Genomic DNA, 26,542 nt, shown 5'->3' on the forward strand with positions numbered 1-26,542 from the left:
CCTATCTATAGTCTTGACGATTTATTGGTGGTTGAAGTAGTCCTTCATAGTGATCCCTGTGTATCATTCCTGATCATTTGCATCTATTGGAATCGTGTGAAACACTGGCAATTGTATATTTTAGCGCATCTGGATTCTATTCTTGAAGAAACTGTTATGCGAAATCCTTGTTAAAAACTAGTATTTGGGGGGACTTCAACTCGAATTGTCAAGGACTTTGCGTGACTAACTTTGATGATTTCTGGAAAGGCACCTCCAGAATGGGTAATAATGGTCAAACCTGGGTCAACTATTTCCTAGATTGGGACATACTGGTTGTGGGCTCTGATGATAAAAGTGGTAATTATACATGGTCTAGAGAGTTTTCCAGATTGTATATAGATTATTTTTTTGTTTCAACATGGCTATATACTATCTGTGAGCCAGTTGCTATTATTGATCCTGCACTTGACGACCACATGGTAATTAAATTGATGGTGAGTATACCCCATGGCAAATTTAATACGGAATTAAATCTTGCATTGATAGAACCTGATCGCTACCAATGCTCAGTAAGGTGGAACCTACAGCTATGTTGCAGGCTTACCTATGCAATTAGCCTTGATAGTGGACTATTGACTAATCACATTTCTCATGGCCTAAATCGAACGCAGGTTGAGGATAATAATGTTAGAATTATTAAACTCCACATAAATAAACTTGTTAATGAAAAACTATCTGAACTTCAAGTTGCAATCATCAACATATTTTTTATTCGGCGGTTACTATATCAAAAGCAGCTTAAAATAAAAAGATAAGGGAGCTAAGGAAACACACACTTACTTTTAACGATTTTATAAGTCTGAAAAGACACATTTGTCAAGTCCACAAAAATAAAATTAAAACTTAAAAAATGAATTATACATAGCTGATAACCAGCTAATGATACATAACTTGATTAAATACCATTCTAGGCATGTATGGACCATCTTGAGATCTATAACTGGAGAATCACAGGACCTTCTATCCCTGCTGATGCATGGACTCAATGCATTACCTAAAAATATCAAATTCCTAGTTAGCACGCCAATGTCAAATGTGAGAATTTTGCAACATTGATAGTAGGGGCCTCTCTCTGGCCTCATAATGACATAATATGGGCAATTGTAAAGCTCACAATCTCTAAATCTTCTGGTCCAGATGGGATTCCACCCTGTGTTTTATAAGCTAACCTGGACCTTTGGGCTAGCATCCTTAAACTAAAATGTGCTCACTTTTTTCAATCAAGAACAATCCCAGTTTCATGACAATCTGCCATCATTATTCCAATATACAAAAATGGTAGTCCCTATGACTCAGACCATTTTAGATCAGTAGCTTTAATGGATGCCTCCTCCAAAGTTTTTTCACTATACATCTTTCTCCATGACCTACTCTCACGATATCAGGTGGGATTTCGTAAAGATATGGGTTGCCCCCTTAATGCAACAATTTTAGCCCATATTCTCCAGTTTATGAAACAATCCTACTGCAGTCAAGCCTATATGGCCTCCCTCGATATGATGGGCGCTTTCGATAGAGTTATTAGGAATTACTTATGGATACAAAAGCGTACCTTGGGAATTCCTTTGCATCTAGTTGCTTTAATTCCTATGCTTCACACAAAAATGAATTACAGAGTCAGGCTTAATAAAGCAGGGGTTTTCACTGATCCCATTCCAACTAATATTCGTGAAAAACAGGGATGCAACCTAGTTGCAGTCCTGTTTAATCTTTACATGTGTGACTTGGATAATTCTTGGAACGTAGCCAATATGTCCCCACTGAAATTAGGCAAACTGTTGGTAAATTGGATTGCCTTTGCAGACAATTTAATATTTTTTGACAGGACGCCTTTCGCCTGGAAAATAAATTGAATCTGTTTGCATCATTTGCAAACAAATTTAACTTGCTAGAAAATCCATCAAAACCGAACATTGTAATTTTTTCAAACAGGAAACTGAAAATAAGTAGGTTCATTTGGTCAATTGATGATGCACCTATTGAGCGTGCACTGTGTTTACGGTACTTGGGGTACACCCTTACAGATATAAATTCGATAGCAATGTGGAAATACTCTTTGAATTTCAAAATGAATCATTTGATGTCCCATATGAATATAATATTTTGTAAGTATTGTAAATTTCACTTCTTCCCCTGATCCAATTCTATCTGTTAAAGGTGGAGCCTATAATATTGTATGGGTTGGACATGTGTCTAATTGAGATTGACACGCTCCTCGACAGTTTGCAGGGAAAGCTCTGGAAACACACCTTGTGACTAGCGTCATCATTACCAAATTCGATACTTTGTCATGAACTGGGATTGTAACAACTTTCATCAAAGTGGCAATGGCTTATGATGACCAACTATGTTAAAATCATACATCCACAGAGGAATTCAATGTACGAGGACTTATGTCAAATGGTCATTGATTCTAATCCTCCCTCCATAGTGACATTTGTTGAAAGAATAAACAACATGTTATCAACGATAAATGTCACTTTGAACGATCTAAGTGCACGACTTCCTAGATCTAAGCGGAAACATTGAAATTATCAATGGTGTATGCTAATAGTTTAAAACATGAGGTATAAGTCCTGTTACGAATATGTCAAATTTGTCAGGAAACAAGAGGACAGATCACTTTACTTAATTAAATGTCCATGCGACAAGGTAAGAGTGCTGTACATGCATTTCAAGCTTAACCAATCATCTACAAATGAACGTCTCCAATACTGGTACCATAATGGATTTGACAGCGGAACTGGTCGTTATCATTTCTGTATTGTTACAAAAGAGCTTAAAACCCTGAAACACTTGACTATATATTGTACGCATTTTGAAAATAATCGGATTTTGTTATTTGACAAATACTTGATTACTAAATACGAGTTTTCTCATGAAAGCTTATGAATAAGATGTATGTGGGGGAATAGTCAACCACTGGTTATAGCATTTACACTGTTATTGGTTATAATCAATGATAAGCTGTCGGAAATGCTAAAAATAAAATCAAAAAACAAAAATTCACCATATTTAAAAGATGATGTCTAAAATGGATAAAAAGTATTAATAGCAGCAGATTGATATTCTTATATATTATATGAATTGGTACAATATGTTGTTATGTATTACCATGACTGTAAATTGGTTTTAGTTATTTTAATGTCTTAGCTGTATAGTGTTGTTTTTTTTTATAATGAACTATGATAAGTGAAAATTGTTTTTATGTATGATAGTCATGTAGTACTGTAGGGTGTTTATGTGTACTTCGTAAAGATGACTAAAGCTACAACTTTACCTACGACTGGCCTTTCGTAGGACCTATGCATATAGTGAGACTTTCGATATAAGCAAAACATCTAATAGAGAATAATAAATAGATATGACTAATCAAACTCTGTTAGAGTTGATAAAACGATATGAAATTGGATTTCTATTGTATGTTTTAATGTTTTAATACAATCTAGGAATCATGTTATCTTTGACTGTAATGTATTGATGGTTTTACTTTATATGCTCTAATTGGATTGTTTTATCTGTTTTGTCTACTTTTGTCATGTTTTATGTGTTATGGGTCTTATGTGTATGAAAATGAAATTGTATTTTGATATGTTTTAAGCATTTATCGATTTGCCTTGAATCGGAATATATTTTGTAAAGGTTGATTGCATAAACCGAATACAAATAAAAAAAAATAAACAAATCATCCAGTGCAGCCTCCAGCTGTCTGATGGCCTCACCACCACATGTCAGGCACTTGTGCATCCCTCCACCCACAAACATCACAGTATAAAAATGACACACACAGGCACTCCACAACACACATGACCTGCAACGAAGAGATTCACTAGGCAAAATTTAAACGATCAAATTTGCAGACAAACAAATGAAGTGCATGTAGCATGGAATGTACTCATAGAAACCATGTATTGGATAAACTATATACACAAACAACTGGGAAGGAATGCTCAAGAAGTCTGGGGTAAAAGAGGAAAACTGAAATTAACCCTATTCCTAAACAACTATATACATGAACAACTGTGAAGGAATGTCACTGAAGTCCGGGGAAAAGAAAACAACATAAATAAAACCTATACCTAGAGAACTATACACAAAGGCAGCGGGGTAGTCCTCCTCACCAAATTCTGACAACCTGTCGCCCAGGGCTCATTCACAGGACACGTCCTCTTTCCTCATGTGGGCCTCCGTTATTGCCTGGAGTGCTTGCCGGGTGGACAACAAATGATGTTCCGCATCCGTGCCAAACTGCAAGTCACCTCCAGGATTGAAGCCTGCATCTGTGCCCAACACAGTGCCACCTCAGACCTGGTCACCATCAACTGTACCTCCCATGCTTGCTGCTTCTCTTCAAGCAGCTGCCTCTTGTATGGCTGGACCACAGAGGAAATGGCTGTCAAGGCCCCCCAATGGTCCTCCTGCCTCATTGTTTCCACCTGCCTTCTCAGGGTGGTTTGCCCTGTGACAGTCTGCCTCATAATTGGCACCTGCTGACGCCGTGCACAGTATGCTTCGTCAGTACACCCTCCAAATTTGTCAGGAGCATACAGCACCTGCACTGCCCGAGATGCCTGCTGAACCTCCATTGCCTGTGTCTGTGTTGGTGCCTGGGTAGGCATGGTGACCACCTCAGCAGATGTAGGCGGGACTCCCACCTTGGGAAGGGAGGTTAGCTCCACCAGACGAGGCATTGGTGGTGGGACTGGTGCACAGGGGTCTGTGTTGGTATGTGGCCCGGAGGGCACCCTGGAGGATGACTAGTGCACAGAGGAGAAAGCTGGGGAGGGGGTTGCAGCAGTGAACAGCCCACAGAGCCCACCAGAGAACAGGGCTGTTTCCATCAAGGCCATGAGGCGGCACAGCTCAGTGTGAACTCCTTCATTCGATAACCCAGGGACAGGATTTTGAACAGACACCACCACGGTGGCCTGCACAGCCTCATGCCCCTGGGACAGGGTTGCAGTATGAACACCCACCTCGACACCCCCACCTGACCCCATGGGCTGAGCTAAAAAGGCTACCTCCTCTGCCTCCATCCCCGTCAACCTGGATGACTCCAGGGTGTCTTCTCCCTAGGATGGCCCCTGTGTTGCTTCACCCTGTCCCACTGCTGCTGAGGAGTACCCTGCCACCTTCACCACCCGATGGTCCTGGTGCTACCTCAGACACATTGCTCCCCGAAGATGAGCTGTCAAAGGAAAGTGGCTGGGGCCTGAACATTGCTCTGGTGGAATGGTTCTGCTTCCACACGCCACAGTACCACTTCCACCCTCTTCTCCAGCTGCAGCAACTTCAGTACAGAAGACACAGAACACTGACATCAGTGTACAGTGTCAAAGCCTGTGTGGCATACACAACATTTACAGTAACAGGAAGCTGGCAAGGTACAACCAGCAACATCCACATTCACACACATTCTCATGCAATTCCCATTAAAACAGAATCAACAATCCAGGGTCAATGATGACCACAGTCATGACACATTCACATGTAAACAGCACAAAAAGGGCAGTGCGCAGACTCATACCAAGACACATGGCATGGCACAATGTCAAAGGCAACGTGACTCAACTGCAACCTGCTGCGTTGTTATGGTAGGCATGGGACAGGGCCACAGAGGTGGGCAGGGAGTGAACTGGTAGGTTGGCCAAACACAGAATGCATGGAAGCACAGATGGGCCAAGGTACCTCTGTGTACACATAGGTGGCAAGACACACAGTTGAAGTTGTCTCCCAGTAGACACTCATGATTGCACCACTCATCGCATGGCTATGACAACACCTGCTTGGGCATCTGTCCACACAATCACTCCAAATAACATGACTCCCTGACAGCCTGGACTGTGAACATGCAACACACACATGCATCAATAGCAGAGGCACACGTGAGAATGCCATAGCTCTAAGCACATACACATGTCATTTGCACACATCAACTCCGAGTACACATGCAGCGTCATGACAGATCACATCAATGTCCCCAAAATGTTGAGGCCGCAACTTGACACTGCCAAACATCCATACACACGTGTCTCCTCCAGATGTTGAGAGGGTGGATAGCCATAGATTGCAATGGTCCACACAACATAGTATGCATCATTCATGCCCCTCACATGGGCACCACATCCTCATCTGGCACCCATGCTGTCTCAGCACGTCTAACCATCAAGTTACATTGCATGGGCACAGTTTGCGCAACTGTACAACTACACACACTGCAAATACCAGTGCATGTCCAATCAACAGATGTCACACTTCACACATGGGTAGCATTGTCTAGTGGCTGCATGCCGCTGTGAATCACTGAAACACACATGCAGCATACATAAGGGTGTGACTACAAACATGCAAGCAATGCACAATGCATATGCACTGTACAGCAGTGCACCACATGATTACTCACTAGCAGCCTGCACACGCTGTTTCCACTTGCAGATTTGGGGATAAAGCTCTGGGTAGAACCTCAGCAGGACCTGCAAGTTGATGGTGGAAAACTAAGTTACTAGGGTAATCCAGACATGGAACTCTTGTTCACTGTTCTTAGAGAGGCACATCTCCACCTCACTGATGAAGACCAACCAGGCCAAAACACGTGTCTGGGGTACTCAGACTGTTGGTACTCTTGTTCAGAAGAGAATTGACTGGCATTACGGTGCTGGACTTCCCTAGGGCAGGACAAAGACTGATATGTTATGTTATGTAATGTTATTTGGAATTCATATAGTGCTCTATATATCATTGGTCGTAGGATGAATGCCCTCGGGGACCGTAGTCCAGGTCAGTCGCGTGAGTAAGGTGTTATAGGGTGCTTGGGTGTACCGATTATGTGCGCAGCTGATGCGATTGCCTGATGGTATCTGCATCCTAGCATTAGGTGTGGTGGTATTTGATATCAGTTGAATCTGTGCAGTCTGGAGGATGGACACCAAGACTGGGTTTTGGCTGCGTTAGGCCTCTGTAGTACGCTTATGTGTGCAGCTAGGCCGATTTTCGTGGGGTATAGATGCCTTTTATCAGAATGTGGAGGTGTTCATGAAGTATTGTTCATATGTGAGCAGCTAGGCCAAAATTGATAGTGGGGTGTAACTGCTCTCTAATTGTGTGTTGGTGTAGAGTAGAGAGTGAGTGTCTGGGTGGAGGTTTGATTAATTGAGCTCGTTATTCTGGATTCCAAGTGGGCGTTTGCGAGTGCTGCCTTCCGAGTAAACTTATGAATGACTAAATAGGCGCATTCAGTGGCGTCTTTGCTCAGGATCTCTTTGAACATTTGTCATCAGGTTGCAGGGTCTCAGCAGCCTTAGATGGTCTTAATCAGCATTATGGAAACAGACAGGTTTTTAGAGCCTTGCGGAAGGCCATATAGTCTTGGGTGTGTCGAATATATGGGGGGAGTGAGTTCCACAGAGTTGGTGTCAAGGTTGAGAAGGTGGATCCTCCGATCCTGACAGAATTAGAGGTTGGAATCACTAGAAGGAGGGCAGTGCTTGATCTTGGGGTGCCAGATGGGAGGTAGGGTATTATCTTCTCTTGTAGGTACCTTGGGTCGGCCTTGTGCACTGCTTGGTGGGTAATGCATAGGGTCTTGAAGGTGGCCCTTCGTCTAACTGAGAGCCAGTGGAGGGTTTGGAGAGCGGATGAGATGTGGTCTCTGTGTCCCAGGGGCGAGGAGGAGTGGAGGAGTTTGGTGACAGCGTTTGGGCTCTTTGGAGTTTGTTGAGTTGGTATGCCAGTGCTCCCAGGCATAAGGAGTTGGCATAGTCCAGTCTCGACATAACAATAGACATAACAGCGGCGAGTCTGTTGGGGTAGGAGAGGTAAGGAAAAATGCATCTAAGAAGCTTGAGGTGATAGTGTCAGCATTTTGAGACATTATTGATCTGACGGGAGAGGGTTAGGCCTGAGTCCATGCTGCAGCCTAGGTTTTTGACTATGTTGGAGGGAGTGAGTGGTGGGCTGAGGGAGAGGGGCCATAGGATCGATTGTGGGATAAGGGCAGTTTTGATGCACACCACTCCTCTCTCCTGGAGTGATCACTTTCTTCTTTCCTCCCAGCTCATCCCCTCTACCCCTCAGGCCAAGCTAACACCAACACTGCCACCTACCTTCTTGGTTATCCAACCCATGAAGCGTGTGTCAGTTGAGGCTTTTGCCACCACCTTCACACCCCTCCACCCCCTTTGGCTGACTCACACCCTGACACAGCCCTTTCCATGCTCCACTCTGCTATATCTGATACTCTCAATGTTCTTGCCCTCTACATGAGAATCTGCTTGAAGCCCAAAGCCAAGTGCAACTCTTGGTATGACTCAGACCTCGTCACCCTTCAAAGCAAGTGCAGGGTGGCTAAGAGGAAATTGCATGCTTCTGGTACACCCTCTGACAAACTGGCCTGCCACCTGCAAAGGCAATACTGCCTCTCTGTCCGCACCAAGAAGAGAGCCCACATCCAAGCCTGCATCTCTGAGGCATCTAACAACTCAGCCAAACTCTTTAAAATCTGCAAGGAGCTGGTCAATCCTGCTGCAGTCTCTACCTCCCCTGTTGTGATGTTTGGCCACCATCGCTGGTCGCTGTGGCATCGTTGGTGCCGTGTTTCAGGCTTGCATATTGGGCCTCACAAGATGGTGCCATCTTTCCTACACGGCTGTGCATCACCTTTCCTACACAGCGTTGCATGCATCTCAACGGAGTCTACTGGTTTGACTCCACCCCCTTCGCCGATGGAAGTACTTCAGGGTCTACGACCGGAGCAGCATAGCGTTGCTACTCTCCCAGTTGCCACGCTTCATAAGTTGGTTGCTATATTCGAATTTAACATATCTCCATTAAGAGATGTTTCTTGCCTTTGTTACCTATCTCCTTTTCACCCTTTTATCTGAAGGCATGGCATCACTTTTCCTTTCCGCCCGCTTACGTGCGATCACTGGATCACCTCTTGCACTGAATTTCTCCAGTCCTTCGGAGTAGGGCACAGAGCCCTGAATCTATTGATATTCCATTATTTTCTAACATTGACACAAACATACTAATTCCTATCTCCTCCGTAGAATACAAACCTTGCATTCAACAGAGAACCCTACTCTCGCTCGTGCTCATCTGCACGGTCTCTCTCTTTGCTCTCTTACGGCGCTGCATGCCCGGCATGTTTACTTTTAATCTATTTTGACTCGACTTATCTCATTCCCAACTCCTTTATACTTACTTTTGTCCTTACCTGTAGATCAACCACAAAACGGTCTCTCTCTTTGCTCTCTTACAGCACTGCATGCCCGGTACGTTTACTTTCAATCTATTTTGACTCGATTTATCTCATTCCCAACTCCTTTATACTTACTCTTGTCCTTACCTGTAGATCAACCACAATATGAGCAGACATACTGGATGCTGCAGCCTCTGCCCTTCCCTTCTGAAACACTTGAAAGAGGAACACTCATAATGGGTAAATCAGCCTGTTAGTTTACATGAAGGAGTAGTCAACTCCAATCCCCCCACTTACCCCGTGTTTTCTAGTATAGTTTAACATGCCGATCTGAGGAGGACTTTCCCCTGGACGTCAGATCTCATCCAGACGCACAGGACCTCCGCTCTCAAGCTCCAAAGGGTTTTCTTGCCCACGAGGGTTTTCCTGGAAACCCCTCTCTGCTTCTACTCTTATATAGAGGCATAGAGGGTTGACTAGGTATATTCTCATATCAGCGGGCAGTGTCACCTGAAACAGGTCAATGGATGACAGATATCTTGGCTGCATGTATTGTGCATTCTGAAGGGCATCTTTGCACCGTAGTATTACACCTGTCCCCTCCCAGGCCATCTGCACAGCCCTGGCCTCTCATTTCATCTCTAAAACTCAGGACATCCTGTCCTCTCTCTCTTCCTATACCCCTCCTCCCTCTACTCCCTGCTCTTCCTCCGGCCCTTCTTCAACCACCTCTCCTCCTTCCTTCGCATTTCTGCCCAGATGAGGTTTCTGGACAAGTCCAATCTATGAAAGTCTTGTCTAAACAGAATCACTCCTGCTCCTCCAAAACCATCAAGGGCCACATTGACACCCTGGCTCCTGCTCTGGCTGACTGCTGCAACCACTCCTTCACCACTGGAGTCTTCCCTTCCTCCCTGATGCACTCCCTTGTGCACCCTCTTCTTAAGAAACCCTCAGCCGACCCTTCCTTCCCGGCTAACTATCGCCCAATCTCCATCACTCCTTTCCTGGGCATACTCCTGGAAAAGCTGGCCATCTCCCAGCTTAATCTTCACACTGAATCGGTGGGTGTCTCCATGATCATCAGTCTGGCTTCAGAGCTGCCAGAAGCACGGAAACTGCTCTCCTGAACATCCGTGAAGACCTACTCTCCAACCTTGAATCCAGCACCCCCTGTGTCCTCATCTTACGTGATCTCCCTTATGCCTTTGACACAGTCAGTCATGCCATCATGCTCAACTGTCTGCATGATAACCTGGGTATCACCGATCAGGCCCTAGCTTGGCTGACTTCTTTCCTGTCCGATCGACCCTCCCAGGTCCAACTTGGGTCCTTCCTCTCCTCTATCTCTATCTCTACCTGTGGTGTTCCCCGGGGGTCTAACCTCTCTCCCTGGCTGTACAACCAATACCTGGCACTTCTTGCCCACTGCATTGCTGCTCTCTGCCCCAACTTTCAGTACTATGCAGATGACACTCGACTCATTTTCAGGCTTCCTTCTGCCACGTCTTCTCCTTCTCTCATCTCTGACTGTCTGTCTGCTATCCAGGAGTGTTGTGCCGCTAATGATCTCTGCCTTAATGCCAGTAAGACTGAGATTCTCCTCATCGGCACACCTGATCCCTCTTTTCCTGTCAATCTCTGTCCGGCCTCTCTTGGCCTTCTTCCTGCTCCCACCTGTGAGGCTAAAAACCTTGGGTCATCTTCAACTCCACACTCTCCTTCTCTCCTCACATCTCTGACATCTCTAAGAAGTCATACTACCAGCTGCACCTCCTCAGAGGTATTCTTCCTTTCCTCTCCTTCCCCCAGAAGCTCACTGTCTCCAGAGCTTGGGTTCTCTCTAGGCTGGACAACTGCAACAGCCTCTTTCGAAATCTGCCTACCTCTACTCTACACCCTCTGCAACTCATCCAAAACAGGACTGCAAGACTTGTGCTGGGCCTTAAGCCCAGGGATTGTATCTCTCCAGGACAGAAATCTCTGCACTGGCTCCCATTGGGGGCGATGATTACGATCAAAACCCTCTGCATTGTCCTCAAGGCCTTCTGAGGCCTGGGGCCTCAATACCTTCAGCTCTTTCTTCATAAATATCTCCCTTCTCGAGCTCTTCGTTCATCTGCCTCCAACTCCCTCCAATAGCAAAACAAAAGAGTTGATGGCTGGAAGGTTTAGAATAAATCTTGACCTCTGGCATTGCTCTGGGCAACCCTCCAGACCATCGTTCTTCGCCTGCCAAGCCATTACAAAAGGGGAAAAACCATATGCAAATCAGGCTTGGTCCCACCCCCAAAGGGGTAGTCCAGCCCGAACTGCTAGGTCACATCCCTTTTGCACGAGACCACAAGCATCCCCAGACATGTTTCAGCCTTGTTGGGCGTCATCAGTGAGGAGTAGCTTGGGTCTCTAGGCCCAGCTGGCAAGGGACCCACGTCTGGGCATACCCTTCCCACTCGGGGTGACAATAGCTAAACAAAAGAGTTGATGGCTGGAAGGTTTAGAATAAATCTTGACCTCTGGCATTGCTCTGGGCAACCCTCCAGACCATCGTTCTTCGCCTGCCAAGCCATTACAAAAGGGGAAAAACCATATGCAAATCAGGCTTGGTCCCACCCCCAAAGGGGTAGTCCAGCCCGAACTGCTAGGTCACATCCCTTTTGCACAAGACCACAAGCATCCCCAGACATGTTTCAGCCTTGTTGGGCGTCATCAGTGAGGAGTAGCTTGGGTCTCTAGGCCCAGCAGGCAAGGGACCCACGTCTGGGCATACCCTTCCCACTCGGGGTGACAATAGCAAAACAAAAGAGTTGATGGCTGGAAGGTTTAGAATAAATCTTGACCTCTGGCATTGCTCTGGGCAACCCTCCAGACCATCGTTCTTCGCCTGCCAAGCCATTACAAAAGGGGAAAAACCATATGCAAATCAGGCTTGGTCCCACCCCCAAAGGGGTAGTCCAGCCCGAACTGCTAGGTCACATCCCTTTTGCACGAGACCACAAGCATCCCCAGACATGTTTCAGCCTTGTTGGGCGTCATCAGTGAGGAGTAGCTTGGGTCTCTAGGCCCAGCAGGCAAGGGACCCACGTCTGGGCATACCCTTCCCACTCGGGGTGACAATAGCAAAACAAAAGAGTTGATGGCTGGAAGGTTTAGAATAAATCTTGACCTCTGGCATTGCTCTGGGCAACCCTCCAGACCATCGTTCTTCGCCTGCCAAGCCATTACAAAAGGGGAAAAACCATATGCAAATCAGGCTTGGTCCCACCCCCAAAGGGGTAGTCCAGCCCGAACTGCTAGGTCACATCCCTTTTGCACGAGACCACAAGCATCCCCAGACATGTTTCAGCCTTGTTGGGCGTCATCAGTGAGGAGTAGCTTGGGTCTCTAGGCCCAGCAGGCAAGGGACCCACGTCTGGGCATACCCTTCCCACTCGGGGTGACAATAGCAAAACAAAAGAGTTGATGGCTGGAAGGTTTAGAATAAATCTTGACCTCTGGCATTGCTCTGGGCAACCCTCCAGACCATCGTTCTTCGCCTGCCAAGCCATTACAAAAGGGGAAAAACCATATGCAAATCAGGCTTGGTCCCACCCCCAAAGGGGTAGTCCAGCCCGAACTGCTAGGTCACATCCCTTTTGCACGAGACCACAAGCATCCCCAGACATGTTTCAGCCTTGTTGGGTGTCATCAGTGAGGAGTAGCTTGGGTCTCTAGGCCCAGCAGGCAAGGGACCCACGTCTGGGCATACCCAACTCCCTCCAAGTCCGTTGCTTCTCCAAGCAACGAGTTGGTGGCATATCTCTTTCTTCTGCTGGGGCCTCCCTCTGGAACAGCCTCCTTGCCTCTCTGAAACTTGAAGAAAACCATCTCTGGTTCCGGAAGCACCTCAAAACCTTCCTCTTTGCTTCTGCTTTCTTTCTTCCTCTCCCCTGCTAATCTCCTGGCTGAAACTGAAACTCACTGGTTACCTGGCTAGCCTCTGATCTCGGACCCAGGTCCCCTTCGCTCCAGTTGTACACCTGCACTGCCCCCCTGGCAACCCTTGCACTCTGGGACTGTTTCTGTATCCCTACGGTCCCTTACTAGCACTTGACACCTGATGTCTGCACTTACCCTCGCACTTATCGCCAGCGTGCCGCACTTTATATTTATTGTCTTTAGTTATATTAAGGTTTATTCTATGCACTGCCCCTTACCACCTTCCCCTGACCCTTTTCCCCTTCTGCCTCAGCTGCACTTGCGCAATCTCAATGTTGAACTAGAGTCTTCCGCCCTTTAAGATGAGGTAGCAATACCCTTGAGATGGATGGGGATGCAAAAGTTACTTAAACATCAATAATCAAAACAACTCAGGTAGTTGGCAAAAGGATGACTGTTTTAATATCAATTATCTAAAACAGGGAGTACAACGGACATCAACAGATGTCTCAGCGTAAGATCTCTCAACACATCTAAAAAAAAGCATTCTTTTATAGTAAAAAATCATCATAGGTGACGATAACCTTCGTATTACTAAAGTCATCCTACGTGGCAAACTACAAAAACCTAGTGAAGAAAATCATTGGTTCTTAAGGAACCTCTAAGTATATGATTCATACTTGTCTACAGGAGTGTAGAATAGTGATAGGCTTCGTAACATCAGGTGGAGCAACTAAACCCTCCCCTTTAAAAAGGTCACTATGAGCGTCACTAAATACATGATGTCCCATTGGCTACACAAACTATAGGACCCTTAATTACTCAGCCCCCTACCATTGGTTGGCACTCTAACCGCCGTCAGTACTTTTCCACCTACATTAGCAGCACGCACACTGGGCTTCCTGGTGCTGGTGAGCTAGTCTCCAATCATAGATTCCCACCAATTAGCATATTCATCCACCATCACTTCGGTGGTCTGCTGTCAATTAGGGCTTTGAACTTGTCCTTTGGAGTCTTCTTAGCTCTGCAGTATTCAGGGGAGTGAAGGCATGCTCTGCCCTCATGCGTAGGTGTGAACATCATGTTCGTCCAACTTCATCCTTCCACGTGACTGAAGACCACACAATCGAGCCCTAGTGTATTTAAAATACTATTTCCTAATAGACCTCTGACATCTTTCTTATTTTTGTCCATGCCTTCTGAACAGGATATCTGTTCTTTCACATGATTTGTATCCAATATCTGCTCACTCCAGCCTGATAAGACCTTGGCTTCTTGGCTCATCCAGTCTTGCCTTTCTAAGATTCACTTTGTAATTCAATTGTTTTCTAACTGCACCACACTGGAAAAGAGGCCTTCCTTCTTTAGCCCAGGTCTGCTATAGTACATAGTGGAAACATCCATTCTTTACTCACTTCTATATATATATGTATGTTTTGGTGCCTGCCGCAATCTATTCACTACTTAGCTAGCCTCAAGAATACTTTGTCTGCTTGCGTTTCTTTGCATCTGTACACGTGTAAACTGACTTGACATCTTCATCAGTCCTGTAGCATAAGTTTCTGCATCTTGATCCAAAGATGTCACTTATCTTCTATACTTTCTTGATGCCTTATAGTATATCTGCATTCTCTAGTCTCTGCATCTCTTCCATGTACATCAGCTCAGCTCTGCATGATGTCACCATTCGTCTTTTCCATTCATTGGTCCTGCTTCATCTGGGATCCATATCTTTATGACTCCCTTCAGTCATCCAGCTGATTTCACATGCTCATCCTTGTTCCAAGTCATGAGCATGCACTGTCCACATGGACTGCAATATATCCATCTTCCCACATACTTCTTATGGTTCTTTGTATACAAGAACTTTGTCCTCTCAGATACATGGATGCTGGCCTTCACAAAGTCTCGGATTTCTTCATCTGTCAAGTCTCTGGCCGTCCATCCTGATTCAACATCGATCATGATTTTCATCCCTGTGGCTTTCTTTGCTTCTTTCTTGCATTGTGTGATTATTATCTTGATCACACAAAATCCAAGCAACACCAACATGATCAGGGCTCCAAGGAACTTAAACCTGTCTGCCATCCATTGTGGAACCCAAGAAAAGAGTGATCCAAACCAGCTGCCATCAACAATGTCTTCCACTTCGTCTATCATCTGGACGTGTAGACTTGTTGCATCTCCATGGCCGTCTCTCAAGGTCCCATTCTCGTCATCATGAGAAGGTATGAACGTGCAACATGATTCTACGATTTTTGCACAAACACCTCCATACATAGCTGTGATCATGTCCAGGACATATCTGTTCTGGAGAGCCAGTCGCATGGCTCTCATCTCCTCTGTGATAGCATTGAATCCCTTTATGTTTGTGTTGATCGTCTGCAGCAATTCCCATCTGGTAATCTGCAGCCATTTGGTATTTGCTCCAACCTGGATTCTCATCATGAAGATCAATGTGAATACCGACGAAGTCTGGCTGAACATTCTGTGCTCATACGGGATAGAGTCGAAGGCCTCTATTGACTTGGCAGAGAAATAGTTCTCCCTCTTCATTCGATTAATTAGTTGCACAGATCTCCTCTTCCTCAGGTGAGCATCTGCTTTTCGGAAACTGTCAAGTTTCAAATCACTTTTAGGAATCACCAACGCCGGAACATGAACATTCACCAATGTGCATATTCCTCCCCAATCTTTGGGTAGCCTCATATATGCTCTATAACCACAAGCCCAATAGTGATCCATGATCACTGCTGTTCCAATGTTCATTCCTTGTGCCTCAAAGATACATCACAGTTCTGATTCTCTCAGATTTTTCTTGTGCCATTGTTTCTGAAGCACAGCTTTGCGCTTTCCAAAGGCACTATCTGCAAGGGTCCTCCTCTGTCTTCGACCAGGTCAGTAGTTTAGCAAGTTTCAGCCATAATGGCTTGCACAGCACTTGTGCATTCCAAACCGTTGATTCAGGATGATCAACTACCATCCAGGCTCTGCAGACAACCACTCAGTTGTCTCTGTCTTCCCTCTGTTCCCCTTTGCCTCGTCACGCTTTGAAACACTTGTGTATAGGCGCGTTATAAATGCCATATCCTATCATATCATATCCTTCCTCCCAGCCATCTGGGAAATCTGTACCTGGCCATTGTTCTTCCAGATTCAAATTTCTTCTGCAGATTTTCCTGGACTCTCAAGTCTTCTGTTTACTTCCCATCTGATTCCAGCTCCTTTCACTACAGGCTTTTCGTATCTGATCACATGATTCGTTGTATGATCTCTTAGCCTTGTCTTTGTATCTTGGATATAGTCATCTTCATCTGGATTTGTCCATTCAGTTGCCAATTTGAGAAAGGTATCTCGGCCCATGAACTGGCCTCTTGTACGGCAGAATGCTATGTGAAAAAGACAATATGCTGTCTGGATGTCTATTTCAATGGCTATAAAGATCTTAGACTTCCCCATGCTATAAGTCAGGAGTGCACATACAAAGCATTCCTCCTTTGAGGTTCTCCTTCCCACTTCTTTCATATGCTGATACCATATCTTATTCCCCAAGTGTGCTGTACTGTCCAGGTAATCATTCAGCTCAAGATCATTTTCCCTAGCACTTCTCTTAGATCTTGTTCTTTTCTTATGAGCCTCTATAATCATTTCATGAAGTATGTCAGCATAACTCCTCCTTATTGGACCAATCATAGAAACATTTGTCAGTGGACTGGGTGATTTTACATGTACTCCCTGTGTAGGAGAACGTTCCAGAAGGTTCATCCTATCAACATATTATTTAGGCATAAAAATGTCTTGCAAAATCACCATACATCATCTGCCTCTAAAAGGTAACTCAGGCTTATCCATCACAGGACCAGGTGCCCTTGTATGTATCTTTAGAGTAGGAACAATCACATAAGGTCTCGGCTGCCTAGTAGTTGCCACATCTGTACCTTCCTTCTGTACAGGAGGATGCACAAGAGTCTTTCCTCCATTCACGTCTATATAGTAAGCAGTGCGTACTGTAAGCGAGATCAGTATTACTATGAGGAAGATACACCTGTAAATAATACACAGAGAAGACCATTTGCAGCAATAGCTTTTTGCACATCGTGGATGTCTCTCGTGATCTGCCTTGACAAAGTTGCTATTGATGCTGCCCATTTTACTTTTAAGGAAGGAAAAACAAATCTTTAATGGGGCAACATCATGCACTACTTCTGGAAGCTACTGAATCGGCTCCACACGTTCCTCGATCAGCTACAGCTGGCTATACAATGATGAGCACAAGTTCCCAATGGAGACCATGAATTGTCCTCTTACCAGACGACATGAAGAATCTCCTTCAGCATGAAACAAAGTTCCTCAATCAGTAGACTTTTGGATCTTCTCCCTCGAAAGACTCATTCAGTCCTAGTGTTCTCTCAGAATACTAGTTCACTTGTATTATTATGTCTCTCAGTATCTCATTGAGCGCTGCATTGTTTCTCGGATCTCTCAGGAAGGTTCTGACATCAGTTTGTCTCCCAACAAGATGCGGATATTCCTCAATCAGATAGTAGAACACCAAACTGACCAGTCTGGTGCATTATCCAGTGACAGGGGCATTTGTGTTTTCCCCACTGAACTCAGGAAGCTGAAGGATGTGTTCAATAATAGCTGCAAGCAATCTCCTCACGATTGGACCATTCTTAGGATCTTGCAAGAACAGATGAATGCTAGTAGATCTCCCCACAAGCGCAGGGTATGCATGCAAAATGAACAAGAAAACTGCAAGAACGATCCGTGAAACATTGTCATTGGGTACAACCATAGGCCCCCAAACAGGTATTCAGTGAGAAAGGAATCAGAGAACTGCTCCCTCTTCCAGTCGTCAAAAAGGAACTCTAGATCTGACATATCTGTGTTTTTCAATCAAGGCTTAAGCATGCCTCAGTCCAATGTTAATAAACTCCTGTGGCTAAAGAACAAATAGCTTCCCTTAACTCCTTTTTTAATGACTGAAAAGAGTGTCCCGAAATAAGCCACAGTCCAATATTCTTTATCTTTATTCAACAGCTTCTGCGTCCTTCTTCCTCGTCATAGACTTGGTCTGCAGGTGCTGTGGTTCTTCCCCGATGCTTACTTCTGATGCGGGTGGGGGTAAAGCGGATTTCCAGTGTAGATCTTCATGCCTATGAGAAATATCCAAGCGCGTCTGACTTGTGCCTTGACTGCAGACAGTGTAACGTCCTCCACTATAAAAGGGCTGTTAAAACGAGGCTCGTGCCACCTTCTAGTGAAGTTGCAGATTAGGACTGTATCTCCGGGGAAAAGTTTGGGAAGACATAGCACTTTAACTCCATTTGCTGTGACATCTCCTTCTGTTTTCTGAGTTGCCCCACACCCCTTCCGCTTGAGCTGATCTGAAATGACAGAGATACTTGATGTCATGCATGTACGATAATCATGTAGCTCCCTTTACAACAAGTCTGCTGTTGTCTGGGCAACACTTCTAGTTGTAGACTGATGTGTTAGAGGTGTCCTCATTAGCCTCCCTGTCACTACCTCGTGGGGGGTAAGATGGTGGTCTGAACCTGGCTGATTTCTCAACGCATACAATGCCAGTGGTAGACAATGCAACCATCCTTTCTTCAGGGTAAGCTTCAATTTGGTTATGCTCTCTTTAAGCAAGCTGTTGAGTCTCTCACAGACACCATTCACTTGCAGGTGATATGCTGATGAAAACGTGTGCTTTTTATAAGCAACAAGCTTATTTGCTCAAAGGCTTCGTTTACAAAATTAGGGTCATTATCTGATCTTAGTACCTCACATATTCCCCATTTAGGAAACACTTCTCGTACAAATAATTTAGCTGCACAGGTGAGTCTCGGTGTGTACACAGTCCAGCTTCAATCCACCTTGAAAAAGGACATACCACTACAATCATATATCTGTATCCATTGCATACCTGCAGCATGCCAACATAGTCGATATGCAAATGTTGAAAGGGTCCACTAGGTTTTGGAATAACTCCTCTAATTGTGTGTAGTTTGTGCCGAGGAGTAAACTTTGACACACAGTAGAATTTACTACATAAAAAGCAACGTGTTCTACAATATTTGGAACAAACCATTCCTCTGTTATTGTTGCGGCGAGGCTCTCTCTAGTGACGTGCGCAGGGTAGTGTAGCGGGTCCAATGCCACCCTTAATAAGTCTACAGGCATCACCGGTTTACCAGTGCTGATTTGTCACCACAATGATTCAGAGGGGTTTAAAGAACACCCTCTCTGCGTCCACAAGTCTATCTCATCTTGAGGTGCTTCCCCTTGGATCTCTGCTAGCTGAGTCTTAGACAAGTTATTATAACATTCAGACACACTCATCGGCACCACCATGATTTCATTAACATCAGGCGCATCAAATGTCATGATAGTTTCTGAACATGCGATTCGTTTAGCTTCCTCGTCTGCTTTATTATTTCCATGTGATATAAACTCTGCTCTCTTAGTGTGTGCTGCGCACTTAACTACTGTGATGGCTACTGGTAGTTGTAATGCTCTAATAGGTCTATCCAGTGAGACTGCCTGTTGCACTGGTGTGATGTCTGCTTGGAGGTAGCCCCTTCTTTTCCAACATGCTAGCCCTGTGTGCACTGTTGATGTCACATAGGCATAGTCACTGTACATGGTTACTTCCTGGTCTGCGTGTCTCTTGAGTGCGATAATCACCGCCACTAATTCCTCAGCTTGTGCCGAAAAGTGAGATGGTAGCCGTGCACTTATCAATACTTCAAACCCTCCATTGGCCATGTGCTTCACTACAGCGGCACTTGCATATATTTGTCCTTCATTTTGGTCCATTCTAGAAGAACCATCAATAAAGAGAATATCCCCAACTGCCAACGCATTATTCACCCTCAGGATCTCATCATAAAATTCCTCATAGATCGAGCAATCATGTGAATGCTTGTCCTCTGCCAGTGGTTCTGCTACAAACATGGCTTCCCTATTCTGCATAGGAGTATTTTAATCGCTGGATCCGATATGGCTATCTCATAGGCAGAGGCCCTTTGAGAAGTCAACGTGCCTTTAGGTTAAACAAAGAATGTTCAACAAATAACGTCATCACTATGCTAGCAGCTAAATCTATGGCGAACACGGCGGCAGCCAAAGACTGTTTGCAAGGAAAATGACCTCTCATTACTGAGTCTAAAATCCCACTGTAATATGCAAGGGGCTTATATACCAATGTGGTTTTCTGTGTAAGTACTGCTGTCATAACAGTGCCATTCGTGTGCAAAAACCGTATGAACTGTAATCAAAGACCCATGCTCTTACATAGTTACGCAGTCCCAAGAATCTCTGCATGTGCTTTATCGTGAGTGGCTTTGCTGTTTTCAAAATTGCCCCAGCCCGTTCATGCGTAACACACAAAATTAACTGGCCTATGTACAGCACTTTCTCTTGACAGTACTGCAATTTCTCCTTGTCTACTCTATATCCTTTTTCTGCAAGAATAATCATAAGCTGGATTGAGTCACGTCTGTACTCTTCCTCTGAGGTGCTACTGGCCAGTTTTTCATCCACGTATTGCAACACAACATTTTCTAAATCAATATTGATTAAGTCCATCTGCAGGACTCTATTGAAAATCGATGGAGACTCACAGTACCTCTGGGGTAAATGAGTGCTATTCGGGCTAGTCAGTCTGAACATAAATTATGTCAAATCTTGTGAGTCTTTATGCAATGGGATTGAGGAAAACGCTTTTTTCAAGTCAATCACAGTAAACTATTGTGCCTTAACAGGAATATTACATAAGATTGTCGTTGGATTAGGAATTAGAGGGAACTCGGCTTCTACAATCTGGTTAATTGGTCTCAAATCTTGAATTAAATGCCATGACCCTCCTTTACCTTTTTTAATCAGATAAATTGCAGTATTACACTGTGACTCTGGCATCACTAAGAAAAAATACCTTCATCTCTCTCTCGAGACATAGGATACTTTAATTGCTCTCATCCAATAAGTAATACTCACCTCAAATATTACTTTGTCATCTGATGTATGATCTCGAAACATATCCTCATCAGTGACGTCAGTTAATTTGTAACCTTCCCCAATGGCAATCACTGTGCACCATCGTCTGCCGCCATGTTCATTTCCATCAAGCAAAGCCATTTCTCCTTGCACCATGGCTGCTTGTAATTATAAAGGAAATATTTGCCCTTCCTCTTCATCCATAGGTATCTTTGGCCTAAATAAAAATTAATCAGGTATTCTCATAGTCATGCCCACTAAGCCTGGCAGCCATGTTAACAGAATGTGTACCCCATAATGAAAAACTTCTGGTTCTAACGGTACTCCTTACATGACCACTTTTCCCGCAAATGCTTAATAAATTCACTCTATAATGCATTCCTGGTGTTGAGCACACTATGCCTTCATCAGTGAACAAAATGGTCATATTCAACTTGGTCATTAAATCTCGACCTAATATATTGACAGGTGTCTGCCTTGAATATAACAAAGGAACAGACATGTCACACTTTCCTATAGAGACTGGCAATGTGTCAGTTAAAGGAACTTTGCTTGTAGCTCCTGTGAAACCTTGAGTACTCATTGCCTTTCCAGACATTGAAAATGTCCCCTCTCGTATACATCAGCGTGTTGCGCCTGTGTCTAGCAAAAACAAAAAGGATTTGCCTCCTATATTAACTCCAACCCTCAGTTCCTCTTGAGGATTAGGCATCACAGATAGTATTGAACACATCAAGTCTCCCAGTGAGCTGTCCTATTGTGGATACATTCTCATCCCTGTACCTGTGAAAGAATTCCCTCCATCAACAGTGACATCCCCTACTCTTGGAGTTATTAACTGACCCGAACTTGTTGTCTGCTGTATCTGCATTGGTGACTGCTGTGACTGTCCTTGTGGCAGATTCATTAGTGTCTGCTGTACCTGGAAATCTGGCTTCATTATCTGCGCTTGTGTCTGCTGCACTGTTTGATTGTGGCAAACCCATCTCCATTCTGCTGCGAATATGCAGGCGGGTTTATAGCCCCCCTCTTGAGAACTGCCCATTCTGCACATATCCATGACTTCTACACATACGAGAAATGTGCCCTGACATACCACATGTCCAGCATACAGGAGGAGGTTTCCTAATTTGCCCCTCCTGCATGTTTTGAATATCGTTCTGTCAGTACTGAAACCCACTTTGATTGTCCTGAAAGTTTTCCTGATTGTTCTGGAAGCCTCCCTGATTATTCTGGAAGCCCCTACCTTGAAAGCCTCCCCTCCCCCGTGGTGCAAATCCACTATTATTTTGATTGAACTGCCTTTGGTTATTCACCTGCGACATGTTTGCTGCTTGCTGTGAACCCGACCCGTCTCCACTATTTAACATCGCCCCTTCAATGGCGTACTTTGACAGTTTCTTCTGCACTAACTTTGCCTCTTGACCTTTCCTAACATCGTCTTTCTTCCGATTCTTTTCTTGCAACAGCCTGCAATAATGCACAATGGTCAACTGTATTTCTGACCATGGATTCGCTTCTATGCCCACCAATTTCTTGAGCTGCTTCTGTACTGACTCAGGCAGCCCTTGACACAATATATGATAAAATACAGGTATAGATTTCCCCCAAGATTCCTGTGTCTCCAAAGCCCACTGCTTTTGGAAATTCTGAATGTAAACAAGAGTATCCTCCCCTTCCTGCATCTTTTTGCCATTATAGCTCCCATGTCTGACATGTCCGGATACTCTAATTGCTTTCCAGATCGCCGCTCCACAGTTATTGAACAGTGCTCCATCATGAGCAGTGTTTATCGTGGTAACACCAGAACGCCCTGCTCTTGACCAAACATCATCAGCCCTCTCCCCAAGGATAGCAATCAGGAGACCTTTAATGCCCCCTATAGCTAACATGTTTCCTCCTGTAATTTTCTCTAACTCATGTGTCCAGTTCCCAGCGCCAGAAGTTAAACTCTGGAGTTTACACCTTAAATGATCCTTATCCATCAGTGGCCAAGGTATATACTGTGGTCTATCTCCTCATTTTTCTAACAAAGGAAACTGTGAAACCCCAGACTCACATTCGTCACCCATCGTCTGTCTATCAATAACAGGGACAATGGTTCTGCTCCACCTTCTAACTGGCAGCGACCTTAACCTGCTCACATACAGTGGCAAATCCCCCTCTCACCATGGGGTCTCCCTTTAGGTCAATCTAGCCATGTCAATGATTCTGATGCCCGAGATTTGGGTTGGTCTAAATCAGACCATTTTACTGCTTTGTTCATTGAAAAACAAACTCCAGGGCCACATGTGTCACCTTCCTCTTCCCCAAAGAAGGTTGCTCTGTCTTCGTCTGACATATCCTGTCCCCAAATCGTGTGACTTCTCTCCTCTTCGACTCTATTCAGAGTCAGTCTATCTAAAGCCAGCTCCTTTGGCTCAAAACTACATGAGTCTCCCTCTGTATCATACAACTGTGTACTCTCAAGTCGATAATTTTTGCCCTTCCCTTGCTGCACTTTCTTAGTCCTCATATCATGATAGACTTTATCGATAGCATCCCAAAGCTTCTCGAGTCAAACTCATCCTCTAGATATGATCTAGACGGACCTGCTATTGGCTCATGTGCTGGGAACTCTTCTACATCTTCCCATGATACTACTGGATTAGGATCCATTACTTCCTTTACCATACACTCAATATCACATGCTCTTTGCCTTCTCTTTTGTTCTAGCTCATCATCAAATTCTCTTTGCTTTCTTGTTTTCTCTCTTACCCTTGCTTCCTCTTTTCTCTTGATGTCCCTTCTCTTGTTTGCCCTTTGTATTTCTTCATCTCTACATTTTTGCATTCTTTAATACCTTAATTTCTGTTCCTCCTCCTCCATCCATTTCCTTTCTACTCTTTCTCGTTCTTCTATTACCCTTTGTCTGTTGTCATATTTTCTCTGCTCCTCTGCTCTTTCATGCTTTCTCAGTTGCTCCTCTTGATACAACTGTTCCCGTCTTTGTCTATCCTTTCTTTTAGTCCCATCGTCTTTCAATCTTTCCTCTCCTTATCCTTTTTATCTTGCTCATGTCGATCTACCCTTTGCCTTACGTCCTCGATGCTCTTACCATCAAGTTTAAGCAAAATCTGACCACCCATCCATTTGTTCTGTAAAAGCACTAACTCATCAGTTTTCTCTTTTTCTCCTTTCCATCTCTTTATTTCCCGTCCTATACCTAAGGATGTACTTGGTCTTTTTCTTCTCTCTTTATCGCATCTCTCCTTGTCCCTTGGGACCTAAGAGATTACATCTCTCTCAGTATTTATCTCTGGGCCGTCGTCGCTGTTTTGCGCAGGCCACTCATATGCCGGGTTGCTATATCCTGCTGCTGCCTTGAGCTCCCTTAATGGGTACAACCCATCATTTTTCTTACTCTCGCCGTCTACTTCAGGCACGGCGGGTGGAGCAGAAGGCTGCTCAACCCCCTCTGTGCATACATTAAGTATCCAGTCTACAGGAGGTGGCTCTTCTCTCTCCTCCTGGTACATTTTCCAGAGCTCTAAGCTCGCTAATCGTTTTTCAAACTTTTTTCCCGTATATGCAGCATGCAAATATGTCGTCATATGCTGCAAAACTGCCTTCGATAAAGATCCCCCTTGCGTCCATGGCATGAACTTTTTGTCTGCTGTGCCCTTCACCCACTCTGTACTGTACTGTCTAAGCTTAGGTGCATGCTTGGGTAGGTGCTTACAGAGATGTATAAGCGGAGTAACATCCTCCATTTTGACATGTCACTCTTGACTGTCAATACTCACCTTTACACTTTGCAGACTTTTCAAAAGTACCTTTCAGGAAAACAAAACAATATGAGCTTGCACCAATCATCGCAGGCTCCAAACCCTCTATATCACATTTTTTACTTTACTCTATGTTTTCACTAAACCCCAATAGTTTAATTCCAACAAATAAATAATGAATTCTCAAAGCACGTGTTTTTTATTTTTTTGCGTATATAAATTCCTCTATTGGTTTTTTTTTCACCATATATAATCACATAAAATGAACAGACAAACGGACATACTCGACCGTCCACATTTAGCTCACAGTCTTCTCTTTTAGACCTGCCTTGCCCCTAAAAATACCCCGACATTACTTAAGTTGCCCTCTTTAAACTCGTCTTTAACCGAGTTCGTGGTCTAAGTCACCCGTTCTAGGGCTCTAGGTGCGACATCTTCTGTGTTCTTTAAAACTCAGAAAACCCTGGGGGTATCCTTTATCATGGCCTCTCCTCACGATAGGTCTTAATTGTTTGGCCTCTCCACAAGTCATTTACATAATATTCAATATTCATCATTTCTCAAGTCACTTTACCCCAGCCTCCCACCTTTACTCGTGTTCCCCTTTATCACTTTGTTCACCCACTTCCCATTCACACTTTTGCCACCTCACTGAGTTTTACTCACCATTTGTGTTTTCAGCTTCTGACTCTCGGAATCGTACGCCTCCTCAGTAGCCTCTTCAACCTTCCCTCCGTTCAGCTTCCTGTAGACGCAGAGAGGGATTTCTGCCTGAAAACAAGGGACACATCTAACCTGGCTTGCAAGACTTGCGTTAAATTTTAAGAAAACACTATCTACAGGGAGCTTCACGGCCTTTCAGCAGAGGTTGTGTGATATCTACGGGACCCCAAAGCCTACTCTCTCAATGGGTAAATAACCATCCTCTCAGCTACCACATGAACTGGAGTCTTCCAGCCCTTTACTCAAGTTACTCAAACATCAATAATCAAAACGACTCAGGTAGTTGGCAAAATGATAACTGTTTTAATATCGATTATCTAAAACAGGGAGTACAACAGGCATCAACGGATGTCTCAGCGTAAGATCTCTCAATGCATCTAAAAAAAGCATTCTTTTATAGCAAAAAATCATCATAGGTGACGTCAACCTACGTATTATTAATGTCATCCCATGTGGCAAACTACAAAAACCTAGTGATGAAAGTAATTGATTCTTAAGGAACCTCTAAGTATACGATCCATACTTGTCTACAGGAGTGAAGAATAGTGATAGGTTTCTTAACATCAGGTGGGGCAACTAAGCCCTCCCCTTTAAACAGGTCACTATGAACGTCACTAAATACATGACGTCCCATTGGCTACACAAATTGTCAGACCCTTAATTACGCTGCCCCATACCATTGGTTGGCACTCTAACCTCTGTCAGTACTTTTCCACCTATGTTAGCAGCATGCAGACTGGGCTTCCAGATGCTGTTGAGCTAGTCTACAACCATAGCTTCCCACCAATTAGCATATACACCCATCATCACCTCGGTGGGCTGCTGTCAATTGGGGCTTTGAACTTGTCCTTGGCAGTGTTCTTAGCTCTGGAGAATTCAGGGGAGT

Source organism: Ambystoma mexicanum, chromosome 10 (genome assembly GCF_040938575.1).
Source record: "Ambystoma mexicanum isolate Mex_15411 chromosome 10, UKY_AmexF1_1, whole genome shotgun sequence".
Taxonomy (NCBI): Eukaryota; Metazoa; Chordata; class Amphibia; order Caudata; family Ambystomatidae; genus Ambystoma; species Ambystoma mexicanum.